Source organism: Pelophylax lessonae (assembly GCF_965119305.1).
Source record: "Pelophylax lessonae genome assembly, chromosome: 6".
Lineage (NCBI taxonomy): Eukaryota > Metazoa > Chordata > Amphibia > Anura > Ranidae > Pelophylax > Pelophylax lessonae.
The window spans coordinates 281,532,178-281,540,267 of record NC_138773.1 but is presented as its reverse complement, the minus strand read 5'-3'; positions in this window follow the sequence as shown (position 1 = coordinate 281,540,267).

The following is an 8,090-nucleotide window of genomic DNA, read 5'->3' as shown; positions in this document are numbered from 1 at the left end:
ATGTAACTATATAATATGGTTGGGGAGATCCTTGGCCCCACCCGCTGCAGGCAGCTGTCAGACTGAGAGAGGAGAGAGCCGACGGGTCACGTGAGTGGCGCTCCGCTTTTTGAAAACTGGTAAAGAACGCCTTTATTTTTTTAAAACACAGACACAGGGGCACACGGGATTAAACAGACCAGACAGAATGGTATAAAGTAGCTTAACAACCACTTTAAAGGGGAAGTTGAGATTCCGGGGGGGGGGGGGGGCATTTGCCCCCCCCCCCGCCCCTACCTGCGGACGCCCATGTAAACAACCTATGCATCCAATGCTTATTTCCATTTTGGTAAGATGATGGTGAGCCGAATCACTCAGCAGATTCTTATGAGTTTTGGGTGGAGTGACCTTTTAACTTCTTCACCCTGTATAGTCTTCCACGCAATGTCTTTCTTCACTCAGGTTTTCTGACAGACGTGATAATAAATCTTTCTAACATATCTAAATATGATTGCGGTTAAAATTCTTATGTCCATTAGTACGTGGGAAAGATTTTGCTTTGCTGATAGATAACCCTGTAGGAGATATTAGAGTCAAACAGTTGTGATGTAATTAAACGCACATCAAGACTTCTCACCCCCTGCGGCTACTGCTTGTGTTTCCCTGTGACGCTGGCCTGTGCGCAGGGAGGAACGAACCTCCGCCAGTAACACGATATACGCCAACACTAGGAATACAGTATGGAATATCACCTTATACACAATCAGATGACTGACACTATACAAGTGGATGCTGTATCATGTTCTAACCTGGTACGTTCCATTATTTTTACTTTTCAAATCCACAAGTCACATATTTAAAGATCTGATGTCTAGGAAGGAAGTTGTTTAAAGCTGAGAAACTAAAGAACCTGGTAAATTGAACCAATTAACACTTTAACATACTATGGGGTTGATTTACCAATGCCTCGTACACACGATCAGATAATCGTACGAAAAAAAAAATTGCTTTCGAATTGATCGTACGATAATCTGATCGTTAGTACACAGCTTTTGACAGCCGATCATGGTATTTCATCCAACAAAATCCGAAGGGACAAACACGAAAACTTTTGTCGTACAATAGCCTAGCGAACGACAATCGTTTAATCAGTACAGTATGCGTTCGCTAAAGATCGATAGACAGAGACCACACATAAGAAACACAAAAATAACCCGGAAAAAGCCTGGCCGCCATTGCTTTTGTTTTGCACAATCCAATACGTACCTACGCAACCAGGAAGCTTTTCCAGAATCGCATGAAAAAAATCATGCATTAAGTACGCATTGTTGAATTCCATACTAATATCATACAACAAAATGCGAACGATAAGTCGTCCGATTATCTGATCGTGTGTACGAGGCACAGCACTGGAGAGCGCAAAATCTGGGGAAGCTGTGCATGGTAGCCAATCAGCTTCTAACTTCAGCTTGTTCAATTAACCTGTGACAAAAAACCTGGAAGCTGATTGGTTTCTATGTAAAGCTGCATCAGATTTTGCACTCTCCAGTTTTAGTAAATCAACCTCACTGTCTGTACGATAAAGCAGTTGTAAACTGCTGCACATTTTTTTCCCCCTTACCTGCAAGGCAAAGGCATCATGTGCTAGTATAAATCACATATTAGCAGATTATGTGAGACGTAGGCCCCTTTACACTTGTACGACTTTGGCACAACTCTCACACAAATTTGATGCGGCTTCAACGTGACTTCGGCATGACTTCAAGCAATGCCTGGGTAATCTTGAGGTCTATGGACCAAAGTCGGACCAAAGTAGTGCAGGGACTGCTGCGACTCACACACAGATATGAATGGTACTCATTGGAAATCATGGGGTACAACTTGTGATACGGTACCAGAATAAAGTCCCCCACAATCAATACATTATTAGTAGTATATTGTGCAATTGTGTTCATCAATGTACTGTATATAAAAGATCAACATCAGCCAGAGGCAGTAAGTAGAGACCAACTATTATATAGAGGATATCGGCTATCAATGCATGGAGTAAGACATATCCGCCTCCAGGGTCTGTCTTTACCTCCAGGAGCTGAAACGGCAAGGACTTATGTATCAACACACTGACCCCCCTGGCATAGTTGGAGTATAATGTGCACCCACCCAAGCCTTTTTTAGACCCAGGACCTTAGATCACACCAGGTGAGTTTCTTGCAGAATGAAAATGTAGGGGTGCGTTCTACGAAGAAATAGGAACACCAGGGAGCATTTTTGGTGCAGAGTTGAGGCCCCGGACGTTCCACGAAATCACCAAAAACCTGGCCATCTCATGGAAAGAAGAGAGAAAAAATAAAAGAGCCACTTGGAAAGTCCAGGAGGTAGTCAACCTCCGAGCTAAGGAGGGAATAAAAGTTCAACTCAACAGGCCACCAGCTCACATGAACTCACTGTAATGTCAGAACCTCGAAGATAGAAAGTAATTTCTTGTACATGCCATAAACCAGGGAAAAATAAACAAAATATAAACCAAAACAGGAATAACAATACAAACGCAGGTCAGCAACGGGCAATCCTCCGTTCCCCCTTTCCGCACCACCCAGGAACACAGGAAGTCCTTGAATCCCATAGCTAGCCCCGTAGGAGCTTGAACTAGATGGAGGGCATGTACTCAAACAGAGACACCGCCAAGTCACATATACACAGTAAGTTGTTAGGAGTCACTTTTCTAGGCTTTCCCTGCTGGTGGAGATACTGGAGAGCAGAACATTAGTATCAATCATCACCTGGACTATCGAGGGGCACAAACTTGCACGTCAATATTATAGTGTAAAACTCAAGCCCATAGCATAGGCAACAGGGTAACCAAAACTTCAATAGTGATCCTGCAATCTCCAATGGCAAAATTCAAGATCATCTGAACATTGCTTAGTAACATACAGTGCCATTTAATAGGAGGTATGGGCAGGAACAAAGACCATAGACATATCAGCAAAAGGGGGCGGGGGAGGGGTCAAAGTAAAGAATTAGACATCACATAGGTGGTATTTCATACCATGGAGGTAGAGCCTCCAGCCATGCAGCAGCATCCTTAGTGTTAGTAAAGAATTGCACAGTCTCTCCATCGATCCCTCTCAGTTTAGCCAGGAATAATACGCTGTATTTTACTCCCTTGGCCCTCATGGCGGCTTTGACCAAGTCAAAGGGCCGACGCAGCCGCTGGGTTTCTACTGTGTAATCTGGAAACAGTACTAACTTAGTATTCCGGTACACAAGTTCCCCAGCCATCCGAGCAGCTCTGAGCAATTCACCTCCATCTATAAAATTAAGTAGGCGCATAATAAATGTGCGAGGTGGAGAGCCTTTCGGGCCAGGTTTGGGAGGCACACGGTGAGCCCGCTTCACCGTGAAATATGGCGAGAGCTGGGTCATGGGCAGCAGGGATCTCAACAGCTCCTCAGTAAAGACAGTGGGGTTCTTCCCCTCCACACCCTCTGGAAGACCCACGATCCATAGGTTATTCCTGCGGCTGTAATTTTCTACACCTCTGCTCTATATTCCAAGGCCCTGACCTTGGCCTGCAGTGCACGAATGGATGGGGTGTGCTCAGTCACCGTGCCCTCCACATGGCCGACCCGCTGCTCAGTAGTGGTGAGCCTGGAGTGGATTTTGTCTAGATCTTGGTGAATTAGGCCAACATCTAGTTGAACTGCCTCGATCCTTAAGACTAGGGCAGTTTGGCAGGCGTTAATAGCCGCCATCCCCTCCGGGAATACCAGAAGGCACAGAGTCAACTGCTTTCTCATGCTCCGTTTGTGAAGCCATGTGGCAGCAGCGCCCCGAGAGACACACTGCAGGAGAGAACAGAGCTGCCGCGGCTGGGGAGCACGGTGGAAACATAAGCTTCTTACCCCTCTTCGATCGCCCGTAGGATTTAGAAGGCACCCAGAGGCACCAGCCAGCTGCACAGAACGAGGTAGGTACGGATATTAAAAAAGAATAGCGCACACATGCAAAAGAAAGGATTATCAAATATGAAGACAATCCATAAATAAAAATGGGGATTTGGTCCCACCATATGGCCATATCGTGCTCAAGCCCACCACTGCGTCAAAGTACCCCATTATCAGTGGGTCCTACACTATCCATAAAAAAGGATGAATCCAGCCTCTCTAACCCTTGGAGACAACACTCCTTGCTGGGAGAGATGTGCTAATGCACTACAAGGGACTCCTCCTATATCTACTTGATAGTGGACACTGATGAGGTAGGTACGGGAAAGGGGAAAATTCGGATCACTCTCCAGCAGAGCTCCAGAAAGCCCATCCACTTAGTCCACCATCTTGGCCATGCCCTGATCATACAGACCTTTAAATACTTTCAGTCTAATTGCTAACCCTCCTATCTTTGGCAAACAGGCCTGGAAAAGGAATTCTGAAAGTAGATTCAGGACTCCTGATCTGCATATTTGTCCCAAGGCAAGCACTTGGAAAGGTCTGAAGTCAATGGATCATTATGATAGGCAGGGAACTGGTATTTTCAGAAGAGAAGATCAGCACCGGCAGCATACATACTTCCTTGGCGCAGGTTTCCTTTAAGACTCAGCACCTGGTAACCTGAGTGCACATCCCGCAGCCATGCTACATCATACCTCTCCGTAATGTTCTAGGCTGGAAATTTGCAGAGGAAAAACTCCTGTGTATTACTGAGAAATCCACCCCATAATAACCAGCGAGCAGGAAATGCGATCCATATCATTATCTCTAACTCAGGCGTGAAATGTTATTGTGATCACACTGCGATAACTGCTTCCCTAATTAAATGACTAATTGCAGCACTATAATTAGCGCCTCCCTCTGCATTGTCATATTAAGCTTTCAGTGTTCTGTTCTCAATCAGTGGACTTTCCGCTCTCCACGTCTATGCCAAGGAAAACTTCTTCCCAAGAAACAGAATCTATTTTTAAAATTTCCTCATTGACTGATTAAAGGAGCACTCCACCTAAACATCAACGTTTCCTACTTAACCTCCCTGGCGGTATGATTCTGTCAGGAATTCTGTACCAAAAGCGGTACAATTCTTTTCATGGAAATTTGGTGTTATGTATTATAGGCCTACAATTCTTAGTAATTACTGACTTAAACCTGACCAAAATAAGACTCTAGTAGACATCCCAGATGTGATAAATTTGAAACACATTTGAAACACAATCGCATGAATTATAATCCAATCAATAATATAATTTTATTATATAATATATATAATAAAATTATATTATTGATGAGATTATAATTCATGCGTTATATTATATATATATATATATATATATATATATATATATATATATATATATATGTGTGTATATATATATATATATATACATATATATATATATATATATATATATATATATATATGTGTGTGTATATAATATATATAACGCATGAATTATAATCGAATCAATAATATAATTTTATATATATATGTATATATATGTGTGTATATGTGTGTGCGTGTGTGCATATATATATATATATATATATATATACATATAAACACACATATATATATATATATATATATATATATATATATATGCATATATATATATATATATATATATATGCATATATATATATATATATGCATATATATATATATATATATGCATATATATGCATATATATATATATATACGCATATAATATATATAATATAAAATGTGTAATGTGTTTTGTGCAACGTTTTTTTTTTTTTTTTAATTTCCCTCCCTAGTTCCGCTCCCATGCAGCATTGCTGCTGCAGGGAACGGAACTAGGAAGTGATCAGACCGACGGAGACCGACGGAGAGCGGCGGGGATCTCGGCTGGCGGTCACAGCAATGAGAGATCATCGCTGGATCGCCAGGAGAAGGTAAGAGAACACCGCTGCGCTCTCTGCAATCCACCCCGAGCGTGACTCGGGGATACCGATCCTGGTATGAAAAATCCACCCCGAGTCACGCTCGGGGTTACCGCTAGGGAGGTTAACCACTTGCCGACCAGCCACCGTAGTTTTACTGTGGCAGGTCAGCTCTGTCCCACGAAACGACCTACATGTATGCACTGATTGGCCACAGAGGAAACCAATCAGCGGGTCAGGTGGCTGCAGTTGCCGCAGGGCATCCGCGATCGCTCCCCGTGGAGACAGGACAGCAGTCTGCCGTTGTAAACATGGCAGAACGCTGTTCTGTCAGTTAGGAACACAGGGATCCTGTCCATCCCCAACACAGTTAGAAAGCACCCCCTAGGGACACATTTAACCCTTAGATCTCCCCTGGTGTTAACCCCTTCCCTGCCAATGTCATTGGTATAGTAGCAGTGCATATTTTTAGCACTGATTACTGTAGTAATGTCACTGGTCCCCCCAAAAAGTGTCAAAAATGTCATTTAGGTGTCCGATCTGTCCGCCACAATGTCGCAGTACCGCTAAAAATCGCTGATCGCCGCCATTACTAGTAAAAAGAAAAGAAATAAATAAAAATGACATAAATCTTCCCCTAGTTTGTAGACGCGATAACTTTTGCGCAAACCAATCAGTTTACCTAAAGCATGTAGCAGAATACAAATTAGCCTAAAAGGATGAAAAAATTAGATTTTTTTTTTTTTTTTTTTTATTGGGAATGTTGTATAGCAGAAAGTAAAAAATATTGTTTTTTTTTTTTTTTTCAGAACTGTCACTCTTTTTCTGTTTATAACACAAAAAATAAAAATGGTAAAGGTGATCAAATACCACAGAAAGAAAGCTCTATTTGTGGGGAAAAAAAGGGCATACAGTTTATTTGGGTACAGCGTCGCACGACCGCGTAATTGTCAGTTAAAATAACACAGTGCCGAATTGCAAAGAATAACCTGGTCATTAAGGGGGGTAAAACCTTCCGGTCCAAAAGTGGTTAAACTCAGTAAAGAAACCTCCTAGTTGCATTGTTCCGATTTATCTTTGTGTCATTTATCTTATGCAGCTGACTGCCTTTTAGCTAAATCCCAACGGATCATAGTTGCCATGGAAAAATATGGGCCAGGATCTCAGCGCTGAGCCACACCCACTGTAGCTGTCAGCAGCATAAGGTCATGTGACAAGAGGCTACAGTGACACAGTGTTGCACTAGGATATCTTTCTTAGGGCTCTTTCACACGGTTCGCCTCCGTAGGCGGATCCGTGCTGCTCAGCGGGGATCGATCCGCCAATCCCCGCTGAGCCGGCGGATGACAGCTCCGTCTCCGCTTGCAGTGCGGAGAGGGAGGTGTCACAGCCCCCGCTGCTCTCTTTGGGGGATCGGATGAGAGCAGACCGCCTGTCCGCTCTCATCCGATCTCATCCGATCCCCAGGACGGATGGAGAATAGGGTTTCCATCCGTCCGGATTTCACGGACAGGATCGGATGCGGATGGCAGCGGGTGTCAGCGGAGTTGTCACCGCTGACATCCGCTGCTCCATAGGGCTGAATGGGGCATCCGATCAGATCCGCCTAAAAACTGACAGGCGGATCTGATCGGAACGCCCGTGTGAAAGTCTGACTGCAGTGGACTATATAAGGTCCCTTTCAGATAGGCAACACTGCATACTGCCCTTTGAAAAGTGATCCGTGGTGGTAGAGGACGGTAGACCAGCGACTGAAAAGCATTCAAGAGGTGCTTCTGCTGCTTCTTGATACTTTTTTTTTTTTTTGTTTTCCTTATTTAATTGGCAACATAACATTGCTGGACCACGCTGAGCATCCCTATTCATTTCAATGGTCGAGCAAACCCCATGATCTCAATTGATTTCAATGGGCAAGTTTTACAGATGGTGCCACCTACCAAACTCTGCATCTCAAATTAAAAATGCTGTGGCTGCAAAGCATTGCAGCTGTGGCATGTGTACAGCCCTGTCAGGCTGTAATGTTAGCATTCAGGTGGTTGGCAAGGGTGTGGTAAAACCGTGGCTCAACCACTTGTTTTTACTGCCTCCTGTGTGAAAAAGACAATAAACATTATGTTATAGAGAAACTTCAGCTAACAAGTGTTAAAGCAATCACTGAGCCAATAATGGTATCCAGCTTGCACTGCTATTTTGCTAAAATCACAAGTTTCACAAGT